Source organism: Doryrhamphus excisus, linkage group LG4 (assembly GCF_037039965.1).
Source record: "Doryrhamphus excisus strain RoL-2023G ecotype Guam linkage group LG4, RoL_Dexc_Guam_v1.1, whole genome shotgun sequence".
Lineage (NCBI taxonomy): Eukaryota > Metazoa > Chordata > Actinopteri > Syngnathiformes > Syngnathidae > Doryrhamphus > Doryrhamphus excisus.
This window is the reverse complement of record NC_136360.1, coordinates 22,958,528-22,974,600: the sequence shown is the minus strand read 5'-3', so window position 1 is coordinate 22,974,600 and position 16,073 is coordinate 22,958,528.

The following is a 16,073-nucleotide window of genomic DNA, read 5'->3' as shown; positions in this document are numbered from 1 at the left end:
TCACAACTGGCTCGTGTTAAAAGAGAACGAGTGAGGCAAAGCACGGCGGTGGACATGTTACCGTGTAAGCCTGGGTTGGAGGATAAGCCGTTGGTACAGACACCAGACAGGGTTTTCATTCCTCGCTTTTTAGTCATGCCGCATTTACAGGTTTAGAGCCATGTAACTGCCGATGTTCTCGGTCACCGTGCCAAAGCGGGAAGACAACAGGCAGCAACAGGCACTGTGGCACCGCAACCACTGGGGCCGCAATCTTGCATGCTGGGACGTTAACTTGGTGAGGTGTGATCAAACAGTGTAGGTGCTGTTCAAAAGATTGCTTGGTAATTACGTTTGGGGCTCTGTGAAGCGGGTGGATGCCATGTCTGCAGCTGCAAGATGGAGGATGAAACGGGCATCTGTGGAGGGGCACCGTACCTTCAAAATAATTATTTTTGTACCCTTGACTAGTGTCTTTGAGATCTTTCCTATAGAGCGGCTACACACAATAACCAGCAATGAAAACTTTGTAGATCTTCTAGAATCTGCACCTATTCCACCTGTACAGTAAAGTCTCGTTATATCGATATTCTCGGGAGTCGGAAAAAATACCGATATAACCGGACTATCCATATATCCGATCCTGCGCCGAACTGCATTAAAAGTGGGCGGATCTTTGATATGGCATGTAATTTTCTCCTTGAGTTCATGGATTGCGTATCTAGCATGCTTTTGTACTACAATAAATTTTGTACTACAGTAAATAAAAATAAACTTACGCTGTAGTGATTACCGGTTACCGGGACATAATTCACCCCGGAACTATCGATAGGGAAGGTGTTGCCACCCGGAGGGGTAGGCGCAAGGGACGGGTGTTTTCCGCTGTGTGTGCTGCACTCTGGTGGTGGAAGTGTGAAAAATAAAGTTGACTGGAAGCAGCCGTTCGCCGTGTTCTTTTTTGGTATTGAAATCCTTAAGCAAAGATTGCTTTAAGCTGCTTTTGTATCGATATAAGCAGACCAAATTGGCTGGCGGGAGATGAAAAGGGCATCGTAGTAACCGGATTATCATAATAACCAGGTATCGTACTAACGGAGCTAATTATATCATAAAAGACTAGAAATTTGCCGGGAAATGAAAATAGTATCGTAATAAGTAGTAATTCGTTTTAACCGATATCGATATAACGAGACTTTACTGTATTTCCGTGACTTTCCAAAATGGTATGTTTTAATGGTTTCACTCCCGAGACAAAACAATGCAGCAGAGCGGGTAGGAGGGCAGGCGTACTTTGGTATTGTTTAATACTACAACATTTATAGGTGACAAAAGTGGGAAAATCATAATCGGTCCCCTTCAAAATATCAAAGGTTAAAAAGTGTCATTTTGGGAAAATCAAAAGCCTCCGATGATGCAAACCAAAGAGCTGTGTTTTACCAGTCCACAGAGTAGTTTTCCAAAATCTCAAATTTTGAAGTAATTAATTTAAAAAATACTTAGAAATATATGCATTTTCAAAGGGGACCAATTATGCTAATTTTCGGCCCTTTGTATTGAGTTTTGGACTCCTATAGAGCAGCTACACACAATAACCAGCAATGAAAACTTTGTAGATCTTCCAGAATCTGCACCTATTCCATCTGTTCCATCCTATGCATCTATTTTTTCCGCTTATTTGGATCTGGGTTTGCGGGGGCATCACACTCAATAGGGAAGCCCAGACTTCCCGTCTCCGGCCACCTCTCCGAACTGCACATGGACAACACCAAGGTGTTCCCAAAGCAGCTGTGAGACGTAATCTCAGCAAGATTTACCCCGGGGCTTCCTCCTGGCTGGGCAGACAAAGCTTCATGTTATTAATAGTTACTAGTATCAACCTTTCAGTTTTTTCTTGTTACATTGTGGCTTTTCTGCTCTTTTATTCCAACAATATCTGTAAGTGGTCCCCAAGCCGAACTTTGGACACCCCTGCTTTAAGGATGGTTTAGGCCATTAATAAGAAAGAGGAAAATCGTTTTTAGAAATAAAACAAAAATATTAATCAGTACAACTTATAGGATGGTTGTATAGTTCCAGTAAGACCTGGCAAGTTTTTTTGTCCAAATGACTCCTTGATCAGATACGTGGAAATGTATCAACAGTGAGTAGAGCCATGGTAGATATCTTCTGAAAAAAGGATCTTCCACGGCTGATCCAATCACACAATAATCAAACTTAGCATGGTCATATTTTGACAAAAAAAGTACAATGAGTACAAAAAGTACAATGGGCTGCATGGCGAACCGAGTGGTTAGCACGCAGGCCTCACAGCTAGAAAACCCGAGTTCAATTCCACCCTCGGCCATCTCTTGTGTGGAGTTTGCACGTTCTCCCTGTGCATGCGTGGGTTTTCTCCGGGTACAAAACATGCTAGGTTAATTAGCCACTCCAAATTGTCCATAGGTATGAATGTGAGTGTGAATGGTTGTTTGTCTATATGTGCCCTGTGATTGGCTGGCCACCAGTCCAGGGTGTACCCCGCCTCTCGCCCAAAGACGGCTAGGATAGGCTCCAGCACCCCCACGACAGTATCACTCAGATACTATGAACATCCAGCAGCAACACAACATTTTGGCATGACTACTATTTTTATGAAAAATATACTGAACCAGGGCTGCACAGCGGCCGGGTGGTTAGCACACTGGCTTCACAGCTAGGAGACCGAGTTCAATTCCATCCTCGGCCATCTCTGTGTGGAGTTTGCACGTTCTCCCTGTGCATGCGTGGGTTTTCTCCGGGTACAAAACATGCTAGGTTAATTAGCAACTCAAATTGTCCATAGGTATGAATGTGAGTGTGAATGGTTGTTTGTCTATATGTGCCCTGTGATTGGCTGGCCACCAGTCCAGGGTGTACCCTTGCCCGAAGACAGCTGGGATAGGCTCCAGCACCCCTGCGACCCTGGTGAAAATAAGCGGTAGAAAATTAATGAATGAATACTTAATGTACTTCACTTTTGTATAGACTTAAAATTGTTAGAAATACTATCCATAACCGGCATTAACATTATTATTATTTCAAAACCAGAAGGACACGGAAGTTCAGTTTTGAAATTCAACCAAATTTTTCAGAAAAAGTCACAAGATTTCCAAAAATGTACTCAGTGCATATGCTTTGCTTTTTCTTTGGCTTTTTGACAACACTCATTCACATTTAGGGATGACCTAAAATGCAGCAGAGTTCCCTAATGCTGCTCAATATAATGGCCCAATGAAAACCCAGGATATTTCTGAAAAGAAAAAAACACACACAAAAATAAACAGGACTGCCAGGACAGGATGTGAAAACATGTTTTGTCCTGGAAAAACAAAACATGAAAAGAAGACATCTCAGAATCTTCTCTAGAAATTGTTTTCTACCAAACTGTGATCCCGCTTCAATCTTTTTGGAAGTCATGATGACATCCCTGTCAGCATCCTTGAAGATGAGCAAGTGTGACATATGAAGAAGTGCTTTTCCAGCACGGCGAACAAAGACAAAACAAAACTAAGTGCGTCACATTATGCACAGAGAGAAGTGATGTCAGTGAAAGGAATGGTTGACTCGGGCTGTCAGAAGCCGCTTGTCTTTCATCAGTTTTTACCAGCTCACCAATTCACAGGAACACAACGGTGCGGAACTAGAGGATACAAACATCGGCATTGAAGGTACTAAGTATCAAGAAGTACACAGCTTGAAGACGACGCCATGACCTTGCCATGTATTTGTTATTATTACTGCTAAACAGTGATCTGTGGGACAGAGTATTCCATTTTGTTTGCTTTTCCTCCAGTCTAGTCCCACTGGATATGCTAAGTTTAGAGGTACATTTAAATGTCTAACTTTATATGCTATATATTAAAAAAAAGTTTGTGTCAACAAAAATAAACTGTAAAAAACATTATTTCCATACCCCATGTCAAGTTTATAAACAACTTACAATGTTAAAAAACTGTCTTTAGTTCAGCTATGCTATTTTTGTTATGTTCCGGTTGTCAATAAAGTTAGCTTCAGGACCGTGACATCACTTCCTGTTTTAGCTAACAAAAAAGAAACAGACAGGGAAGCCATTAGCCCACAAGAACCTAGTGTTCAGGACTGACATATCAATGTCTTAAGTAGATGTAATAAATAAATTAGTAAATGTTTAAATTGTTTTTTCATAAAAATGTTCAATAAGTTATGTTTTAAAAAGATGCTAAAATCGCTAATGCTAAAATTGGACATGCTAATACAAGCTGCATTGGGTTTATGCAGTCATGTTATAAGGTGTACAGACAATTGATTGTGTGTATTTTAATGATGAGTCCAGTAAAGTACCAGACTCTATGTCAGGTTCAAACTCCTGTGACACTTGTAAAAACACTTAAATACAGAAGAGACAACAATATTCAAAGTTACTCGCAGCCAGGAGAGTGAAACCACATACCCAGTGATATGCCGCTCTGTGAGTATACAGTTCACACTACTCTTTTTTTATTCTCTTTCGGGGGTCCCTACTACATGGTCGTGCAACTCTAAGGGGGGGGGGGGCAGTCGCACAAGCTGTATTTGTTTGTCTATGTGTGTGTGTGTATATGTGAGAGTAATTACTTTTAATCTTTTTATTCTATTTTCAGCGGTCCCTACTACATGGTCGTGCAACTCTAAGGGGGGGGGGGGGGTGCACGAGCTGTATTTGTTTGTCTATGTGTGTGTGTATATGTGAGAGTAATTACTTTTAATGTTTTATGAGTTCTTATCTTGACACATTCTTGCAGGATTAACATGAACATCTGCAGGCTCGTTGCTGGCACTTCCAGGCACCTCCAGGACCTGGGGGTCGCTGGGGGGTCTCTGATCAGGGTCACAGGAATGTTCCTTCTTTGGCACATTCAAAATGTTGTATTGTCTAAGCAAATGCATATAAGGGTGATAACTAACATTATATTCTTTCTATCTACATTTTATTCTAACACTCTACAGCGGCGAATCATGTCTTCATGTTTAGTCTTTGGTTCCAACACTGAGATGAGAACATTACACCCCATGTCCATAAAACACTTGATTTGGATACCTATGAATTTTGGGAATTCAATTCAAAAAAGATTAAATAAAACGGTTGTTGTGCTTCAGTAATGGTATTAGTAAAAATATTTCACTCCATATTACATAGTTTGCTTCCATTGCTGGGTCAAATTAGCAGAACAGTAGCATCCAAGTCTAACGGCAAGCAAACTCGACTTCTTTGTCAGTAATTTCACCTTCTCCTGAGACTCTCCACCACATTGTTAGAACATACGAGGAATTCAACCCTAATGTTGTCTTCAATTCAACTGTTTCACATTCACATGGTCATCACGGATGGTGGAGAACATGCCTATAGAGAAATGGACAGTCTACTGCAACCCATTTATTCTCCTTGCAGTAATTGATCTATTATGCAACCATGAAAAGCCATCACCGTAACTCAGGTACTCGTTTTATAGCTCCGGTTCTTCGCAAGGAATAAATGAATTATGCAGCAAGAGTAGGGGTGTAACTGTACGTCATAATCAAGGTTTGCTGCTGTTGGATGTTATTACACTTTTATATTCAGGCTAATGGCTTCTCATGCAAGGCCTTCTTGAGCACATTCACAGTTGTGCAACACATAAATACGACCTGTGGAAAAAACAATGTGAGGCACGACAGATGCATTCTTCTCACTCACACAAGCTTAACTCTCACTTGTACACCAACTTAAGTTTAACTTTCACAAACGGCATGGCAACTGCTATTTAGGCTTTGTGTACTTTCATTGTGGGTTCTTTCCTCGACTTTCCTGAAGAGAAGAAATAGCCTCGGTTTTAATAACCTGGTTCAGTTCAGATATAAAAATTAAACATAAAAATTCTGCAATTTTTTTTTTCTCAGATAAAAAAATACAGTACCTAGCTTAGCATGCAAAAAATTGTAGGATGCAGCAGTTCAACTGCAGTTTTTTTTTGTGGTCCCTCAGTCTGATTAAGGCACTGACACCACACATTGGTATGTTTCTGAACGGTAACTGTAGCTGCCACTTATCTGTTGTCATGACAGCAAACATTGGAAGAGAAAAAAACAAAACATTCCAAAGACCAGGACAGAAATAAATCGTATGATGGTTGGGTCATAACTGTCCAATACTTCAGAATGCCCTGCAACGTTATTTTGGTCTGGACTTGACTGAAATCCCTTTTGATACAAGAAAATCCTGTCTGGTTTTGACTGAACATTTCACACAACATTACACCTCCCAAAACCCTCAAGTCGGTGTGGCTCACTGGCTCGTACACGGCCTGAATGTTAAGACCCATAAGTGTGTTTCACAGCAGAACACACTCACCGGCCAAAACATTAGCCATATACGTTTTTACAAAGATTTGATTTCAGAGTTTTGATTTTTTGCAGATAGAACAAGTCTGTTTTGTCAGCCAGGGGAGATTTTTGTGGTTTAAAAAAAAAATCCACAATCAAATGGACGCTTGTCATTACCTTTTTAATGCGTAGGGCACACTGGACTGAGCATCACAATTCGTGCATGTAGACCACTTCTGTTCCTGACAGTCACATTAAACACAGCAGCAGGCTAATCAATTGTGCTTCACTAAGAACTAAGTTTTGTATTTCTTCACTGAGCCCTGCAATATTATATACAGTATTAAGCTGAAACGATCTCTACCATGTGTGTAGTTTTCTTAAAGGGACAGCTTGCGCATCTGACTGGCGTGTACACAGGACATCATTCAGGGGACTGCTTATGTAGACACACGTTCTGGCAGTACTGGGTTAAATTGTATGGAAAATATTGATGAAGTGTGCTCAGCGGAGCCGCCGCGCTGTCATGTCTCAATCAATAATTTAACCATCTTTTATTATTCTCTTTTCTGTCTGCCTAGCTCCGAATGTAGGCTCCTTCAGACAATCATACTAGTATCCATCTCCAACAAGATATTACCATAGTTGGGTAAACATGACATTTGTTGGGAGGGATGATAGCGTTACAATCCAGTATCGTGTCTGACCATGAACAGTCGCTAAAACTGCATTTGATTGGTTGTATTATTATTATTAGTACAGTAAAGTCTCGTTATATCGATATTGTCGGGAGTCGGAAAAAATATCGATATAACCGGACTATCCATATATCCGATCCTGCGCCAAACTGCATTAAAAGTGGGCAATAATGCACTCGACATTGTTCTATACACACGAGAGAAACCACAAACGCCAGCATGTACATATGAAAAACAGTGATTATTGCAAGCGATAAAAAGATATCTGAATACAACACAATTAAATACATGTATTTGTACGCTTGTGTCTTCGTTGGAATAGGTGTGTATGCTATGTCAGTTGGTTCTTCTGTTGCAGGCATGTGTTTGGCCAGCTATGTGGGGCGGGTTGAGCATGACCTGTGAACCAGGAAGTGCAGGAATCGGTGTGTGTGCTGCGCTCTGGTGGTGGAAGTGTGAAAAATAAAGTTGACTGGAAGCAGCCGTTCGCCGTGTTCTTTTTTGGTATTGAAATCCTTAAGCAAAGATTGATTTAAGCTGCTTTTGTATCGATATAAGCAGACCAAATTGGCTGGCGGGAGATGAAAAGGGCATCGTAGTAACCGGATTATCATAATAACCGGGTATTGTACTAACGGAACTAATTATATCATAAAAGACTAGAAATTTGCCGGGAAATGAAAATAGTATCGTAATAAGCAGTACTTCGATATAACCGATATCGATATAATGAGACTTTACTGTAGTAGTACTGTTTTTAACACAAGTCACTCTGGAGTATAAGTCCAAAAATACATCATGAAGAAGTAAAATAGAGCTATATGATGTTTCATTTGTAACATTTGTGTGTATTTAGTTAACCAGTGACTGATTCAGTACTTAGAGACATATGGCCTCCAAGGCAGAAGCGTATTAGTTTCGGAACAAAAAGCATCCGGTATGCTTTGTATCAACTTCTGTGAGTCACAAGCTCAACTCAATGAATTATTTTGCCAAACAAAACCAAAAAAAAAAAAAACATCCACCACCCACAACTGTCGCAAAAACAGGCACAGTACACAAAGGCATATAGTCCGGAAAAAAACATTATTATTTTTTTTAATCAAAATGTGTGTAGAATCAATAGAATAGAATCAATAGTATTTAGCAATATGAGCAATTCAAATTAGCAGGCTACTTACTGGTTGATGGTGCATGATGGACAGATAGGTATTGCTGTTATGATTGTGGGGAAGCAGATTGTAACGATGATGTCACGGTGACTGAAAATACATTTTCATTTATATTAATGTGTTCTTTGGTCACTGAACCCTCAAAATCCATTTTTCAGTAGCTCATATTGACCCTGCCAAGCTATTCTGGACACAGTCCCAGTCAATTCACAAAGAAATGTACTTATTCAACTTGAATCTGAATAAAAACATTATTTCTTACAGGCATTCCATTGTTTAAGTCACTAAACATTAGGAAAGGTGAAGAGTTTGCTGGTTTGGAACCAATTATTAGCCCTGCAGGGTAACTCCAGCTGGTTTTGCACTGGCTGCATACCAGTTTTAAGTTCAGGGCTCACAAAGCGTCAAGGGTTGACCTATAACAATGTAAGTCTGCTAAGTGGCTACTGACCGCCTGGAAGGTGCACTGATGGCAACAATGTTCCAGATGGGGAGTCATCTGCTCATTGGAAGACGCCGGCGCCAGCCATCATTCAGCTGCCTTGTTAGCTCGTATCATGGCTAGAGAAAATATGCTGTCACTTTCAGGCGGTGGCCACACATGATCCTAGTTGCTTACCTCGATCAGACGGAAAGCCCCACTCACCTGGCGTCTTGGCACGATGTGTGTGCTGAGCTCCAAAAAGACTTGAAGGGAGCCACCTTCAGGCCATCCATGTTGAGTAGACTGGAAACACAAAAAACACGAGCTGTGTTCCAAATTGTACACTTGCACACTTCCACACTTACATTTGGCATGTTGAGGGCTTCCACACTGAGAAGGAAGTAACCCGATCTTGCTCTCAATACAGCCCCAACGACAGTATAACAGTATAGCAGTCAAAGATTGCTAAACTCATCACACAGCAACTTAACACTCCAAAAGTATACCTGAGAAATATACAAATATGTACCAATACCAGTTTGAAATGGGGAAAAAACCCTCAAAGTTTTCTTATATTGCATTGCATCTGAGCAACACATTCATTGGTCTGTCTGTTGGGGTGCTGCAATGATGTCAGCCTCCCTCCGGGCACCTCTGGTGGACAGAGGTAGCATTGCAGTGCTGTCCATCCATTTCCTATGCCATTTGTGCGCCAGACCAATACACCAATAAACAGTTAAAAGTTATTGTTGTGGTCTCCTATAGAGCAGCTACACACAATAACCACAATATGCACCTATTCCAGCTGTATTTCGTTTCATTTGTGCCTCCTGTTTTAATGTATTTCACCCACGGCTCGCCTCCGGGCATGCCCACTCCACCGTGATTGGTCACACGGACAAAGTGCTTCCTAACTATGAACCATATAAGGACATCCGCTCCTCTGTGACATCACAAAGGGGCAGCTTTACCACGCCTTTTGAAACGGAGCGTTTTGAGACATCCCAACCTTCTTTTAGGTCTCACTTATCTGAAACGTTGGCATCGTTTAACACAAGAATACAACATTCTAAATCCATTTATAGGTCAGAAAAGTGGAAAAAGCATCATAGGTCCTTTTTAACGGGAGGCGTGGTAAAACTGCCCCTTTGTGATGTCATGATGTGCTATACATATCACTATATTGAGACAAAAATAAAATTAAAAAAACAACCAAAAAAAACCTTTGATAATCATTTAATAACCAGTACATGACAAAAAATTACAAAAATAAATAAAATTAAAAAAATACAAATTAATTAAAAAAATTACATTAGGAAAGCAGGAAGTGAACAAATGTAACAGTTACTGATTGTAAAAGTACCAGATGGAAGGGTAGGATTTAATAAGCTTTGCTTCTTCCTACTCCTTTCGGACATGTGGAACTGGGAACTGATTATGGGATGCATTCAATTGTAATCTGATGCATGTTCAAGTGAAATGAAACCATTACCAGTTTCACTTTTGATATTGCTTGGACCCTTCCAGCCTCTCTAGACCTTGGCTGGTGGGCTGAACGGTCTCTGCAGTGCTGGTGTTTAATTTGTTTGTATCTATTCCTGATTATTGTTTTAAATTGTAAACATTGTGTGACGCTCTTAACATTATTTCACAACTGGTAGAAGAAAATAATGTAGGTGGATTTCTCCCTGCTAAAAGGGTAAGTGCGGACATCACCATCTTAGCAGGATGGGTATAAATATGCCAACTCTGTAAGTGGCGTGCCGTGCACTGCCCACAGCAGCAGCCCGCTACACACCCATGAATAAAACAAAAATGATATAAACAAGCATTAATTTTTATTTCTGTTTTTCCTTCTCCTCGTTTGCTTGGATTTCCATCTCAGCTCACTTTGACCACTATTTTTTTTTTTGTCCTGTTTCTGCATCCAGTTGGTGAAAAGAAATACGGGGAAAAAATAAAAAAGCTCTGATAAACTCACACTGAACCCAAATTCAGAAGAATCCCATATCTCCCTCAGTAGAACAGACCAAAACAGAACAGTCTAAATAAAGAATATATCTCAACTCCATAGCCGAGTATCACAGTCTAGCAAGCGTTCTTTACGACTATCGTTAAACTGCAGCACTTACTTAGGACCCTTTGCAAATATTTCTGTCACTGTAGCGTGGCGTTCAAAGGCCTTTGATGATCAGAGCAACATACAAGTTTGACTCTCGGTGACTTTTAGCTCATCTAAAGCTCAAAAAGACGCATGCACGCAAGTCACTTACTGTAAATAAAACGTCAAATCCTCTTTGACGTGTGATGATGAGACGTCAAACATAAAACCAATGAAGCGTTAAAATGATAATTAGAAGATGACAGGGGGAGTAAGCGGATATTTAGCATATGCATCCGATTCATTAATACTACGTAGATCTGCAGTGACACCTTTAGCCACTCTAGCATCCTGTCCCACCTCAAAACCAGCCTCAATATCACTGATTCTGCTCATACCTCACCAATCGTCAACAGTTTGTACACATAAATAGCTGCTCCTCCTCCATAGCCCCTTTATCTCAAGGTGTTCCCCAAGGTTCGGTGCTTGGTCCTCTTCTCTTCATCCTCTACATCAGGGGTCTCAAACTCAATTTACTTGGGGGCCACTGGAGCTAGGTAGGGTCTGGGTGAGACTGGGCCGCATCAGGTTTTCAAAAAAAAAAAAAAAAAACCGCATTTATTAAAAACAGAAAAATGAAAAAACTTTGCTTTGGTTCCAATTTTCTACAATAAAAGCTCTGATAAAACATTCCACTGTTCTCAAATATCTTACTTTTTATTTTTCTACACAAAATAAGATGAAAAATAAATAAATAAATCAAGAATAAAGAAAATCAATCAATCAGTAATAAATAAATAAATATAATAATAATAATAATAAAACGGCAAATAATAAAAACAAATTATTTTTTTCAGATTAAAATGAACAAAGCATTATTAGAGCCCTGTAGACATGACAAAACACATTTATACTCTTTTTATTTACAACATATTGCGCAACTGCAGGGTCTTGAGACACATGCTAACTCGCAAACTAGAGAGCTAGCGACCTAAACGGTAGCCTTCAAGTTATTTCCTTTAAACTTAAATAGCCAAAAACTTACCACTTCCACACGGATAGGGAGGATAACTATTAACAGTTATTTAACCTTTAACGTAATAATTTTTTACACACAATAACCACAATATGTACCTATTCCAGCGGTATTTCGTTTGATTTGTCATCCGGTTTATCTATTTGGCTATGTGGTTAGGAGCTTTCTACAGCTGCAATGATGAATCGATTAATTAATTATCCAATTAATCGACAGCTTCTTTGGTAATCGAGTAATCATTTCATTTCAACATGTACTGTCGGGGCGCTGCAATGATGTCAGCCTCCATCCGGGCTCCTCTGGTGGACAGAGATAGCATTGCAGTACTGTCCATTCATTTTCTATGCCATTTGTGCTCCGATAAAATAAAAAGTGAGGCAATCATTTGCCACATAAGACTTAGCCTAGACTTGGCATGTCCAATATTATTATTATTATTATTATTATTATTATTATTATTATTATTATTATTATTATTATTATTATTATTATTATTATTATTATTATTATTATTATTATTATTTTTTTTTTTTAGTATTATTATTATTATTATTATTAGACTTAGCCTAGACTTGGCATGTCCATTATTATTATTATTATTATTATTATTATTATTATTATTATTATTATTATTATTATTATTTTATTATTATTATTATTATTATTATTATTATTATTATTATTATTATTATTATAAGACTTAGCCTAGACTTGGCATGTCCAATAATAGAGTTGTACCTGACAATGACATCAATACATATTAATATTCATTGTGAGTTCACAAAATACTACATGATTATCTTATTTAAACAGATATTTTTCTTGTGCTAAGAGAAAGCGTCAAGGGATGCCTGAGCGGAAACGGTAGGATTTAAATAGCTACAGGCAAATAAGGACCCCTGCTTCAACATGGCAACCTATCATGACTCTTCAGGGACCCCCTTCACTGTCACCCCTCCAGCTTTTCAGCTTAGCATGCCAAGCTCGATGGCCCTGGGGCTGCTGAAGGAGCCCTGTGGGAGCCCCAATGAAGAGGACCTCTTTGCCCGTTTTTTTTTTTTTATACAGGTGCCTCCTTCACAGCAGTGCCCAGCAGACTCGGTGCTTCACCTATGCCACTTCACCAAGAGGCTGCACAGAATGAGCTCCAGCCCACACAAAAAGAGCGATTAATTAGTTCCTTCATGGTTTCCAAGCACGCTGAGCGTTTGCCAGTGTGCTGCCATTCTCATAAATAAATGAAATGTTTAGCAGATAAAAAGAGTCATTAAGCAGGACTGACAGGAAGACCTGCACCCTGCTTGACTTGTTGACAGCTCTAAAAAGGATATGGATATATTCCAAGTTAACCATAATGGGAACGTTGGAAGATCACGTCTGAGTCAAAGAAATTCTTTTAATGAATCATGCAGCGCCGCATGAATAAGTTATTTCCAATTCTAGCATATATTAGATCTGGTAGTGTCATCACATATATCCAAAAATATTTGCAGTTAAAAAAAAAAATTATTCATACTCGGTTTTTGAAGTACACAGGATACCCAGCATATTTGTGACTTAACATTTGAGGTCAAATTGTTGGATTTTTAGTTTAAAAAATGTTTTAGTTATTTATTTGTTCATTTTTCTCCAAAAATCAGGCTTTTTTTTTCTTAGATTTGTACTCCTTTTTTTTTGTATGCGATGTAATCCAATGTAACAAATTTGTCAAATTTAATAGTGCTACATTGTTACAATTGCATTTTATTTGGGAGACACTAGCCACGTATACATGGACCCAAATATTCCAATTATTCGGTTTATTTGCTCAAATGGAAAGAATGTAACCTTTGTATACACCTCATTCCGAAAAAAGATTGTCAATCCTAATGTATGTATAATCAGATTCCCAGAGGTGGAATATTCCGCTCCCCAATCCGATTGAGGTATCTTGTACCCGCTCAAATGGAAAGTTGTCAGGGTGCGTTCTTTTTTGTGGCGTTTTTCTTCTTCTGTTGTTTATTGGCGGTTGGCAAGCAGCTTTGGTGTGCATTAGCGCCATCTGTGGAACCGAATCTAAACCCTTCTATACGCCATTCACAAGTCCCTTTTTAAAAAAAAATAAAATATATATCTATATAAAACATGTCCCAAGTTTAATTATAAAATATTAGCAAGATTGAATTTGATCTTTTCCTGTTCTTTCAGCGAATGCTCAGATATGACGTAACACGCAGATCCAGACGTTCTTCGGTTTTAAAAATGGAGGCGAGCAATCGGCACTGGACTGCTGCGGAAAATTTGTTTTCGATCCAAACTAAATTTCAAAACTGGACAGACGAAAAACTGGCAATACGAAGTTATTCCATCAAGTGGAAGAAAAACTCGTTTTACTGGGCATGCCCCATTGACTATCCTGTTTGATTATAGCGGCGCATGTAGACAAGAGATTGGAATATTCCTTTCCATGTATACCATTGTTTTCGGAAAAGTCATTCGGAAAGATTCCATTCAGAAAAAGGAAAAACTGACTTGTAAGGACTCTGACATTTCAAGGCTACGACTTCAGACTTAAATCGACCTGTCCCGTCTGGACTTCAGTCTTGACTTAGAGTTGCATGTCTGTACCTGAGACTTGAGATTAAAGACTGAAAACCGAAGACTGGAGACTTACAAAACACTGACTAGCTCCCACCTACGACAAACCCAAAAAGTTAACAGAACCACTGGGAGCTTTGTCCTGAGCCAGCAAAAGGCACCACAATAAGTCGTTTATAAAACAAAGAAAAGAACTATAAATGTCCAAAATGCATCCTCTAAGCATGGAAGAAACAGCAGCTAGAGTCGGTTTTAAGTAGCCAGGCAGCCAATCAGTAGCAGGGGCACCCAACTGTCTTGCCTCCAGCTCTGAAAACCAGACAAAACACAAAGAGGCGTAGAAGACAATGCGGTGCATACATGAAGTATACAACCGGATAACATGCAAACTCCACATATAAGAAGCCAAGAGTCGAGATTTGCACCAAGAACCTTCTCAGTGTTTGGCAGATGTACTGACAAACATGCACTGCTTTCAGTTTCAGTTTCAATATAAATCCGTAGCCTTAACATAGAGACAAAAATGTTTGTTTTTCCAGCTTGGATATTGTATTTCTGTGTTGACTGTGACTGTAATGCCAGCTGAAAAGCAGGGTGTTGCAACCACACCTTTGGGGCTCGAGTGTTCACTGACTTTCCACCATGAGTAGGTGAGCTGTTAGCAGTGTTGAGAGCCACCAAGGGTAAACGGGGTATGGCGTGAAAAACACTGATGTGGTCTGAGGCGGTCGGGTGGTCGGGGTGAGAGGCCAAGGTTGTAGTACATGTTTGCATTTGTACAGGACAAAAGGCCACAGAGGAAAGCAAAGCTTGAGCGGACTCAAGTGAGCAAATACTGACAGGAAAAGAACAGTGGATGTATTCAAAGGCCCCGGGATAATCTGAGCGAGGGCTATCGGATTCGCACAGCCATGTGCCACAGAATTCCGAGTCGGCTGCGGTGGTGTATAATTAGTTATTTGGAGGTTTTATATGTTGTATGTGACAAATAAAAGAATAAAAGTGTTTTGTGCAACAACTTTCACATCCGGTTTATCTATTTGACTACGTGGTTAGGAGCTTTCTACAGCTGCAATGATGAATCGATTGATTAATTAACCAATTAATCGACAGCTTCGCAACAGTTTCACAACAAAACCAACAACCAGTGATTTAGAAAAGTTGTCTTATTCCAATGACCAATCATAACGATACTCCATCTTAATAACAGGCCGAATTGCCTATTGGTCCTGATCGGATTAGACTGAATAAATGCCCCTAAATCTTCATTTAGCCTGTCTGTGACCTTGACCAACTGCGGGGCCCACATTACTTTCCTTCAGTAAAGAATCTCTGTTATTACATTAAACAGAAAGTACTTCCAGATTCCTCAGCCTTTTCAGTGATGGCAGACTTCCTGTCGACAAACGGGCTCCAATGTGGATGTAAATGTTAGGGACTTAACCAGTGTTTTGCTTTAAACTGTAATAGTTTTTTCTTTTTTTACAGTATATGATGTAATAATCACCTAGTTGACCAGCCAATGATTTAAAAATTAAAATTAAAATTAAAATTAAAATTAAAATTAAAATTAAAATTAAAATTAAAATTAAAATTAAAATTAAAATTAGTGAAATTACTTAAAATTACTTAAAATTACTTAAAATTTGTTAAAATTACTTAAAATTACTTAAAATGACTTGGAATTACTTAAAATTATTTAAAAATTAAATTACTGAAAATTACAGAAAATTTCAGAAAATTACTTATT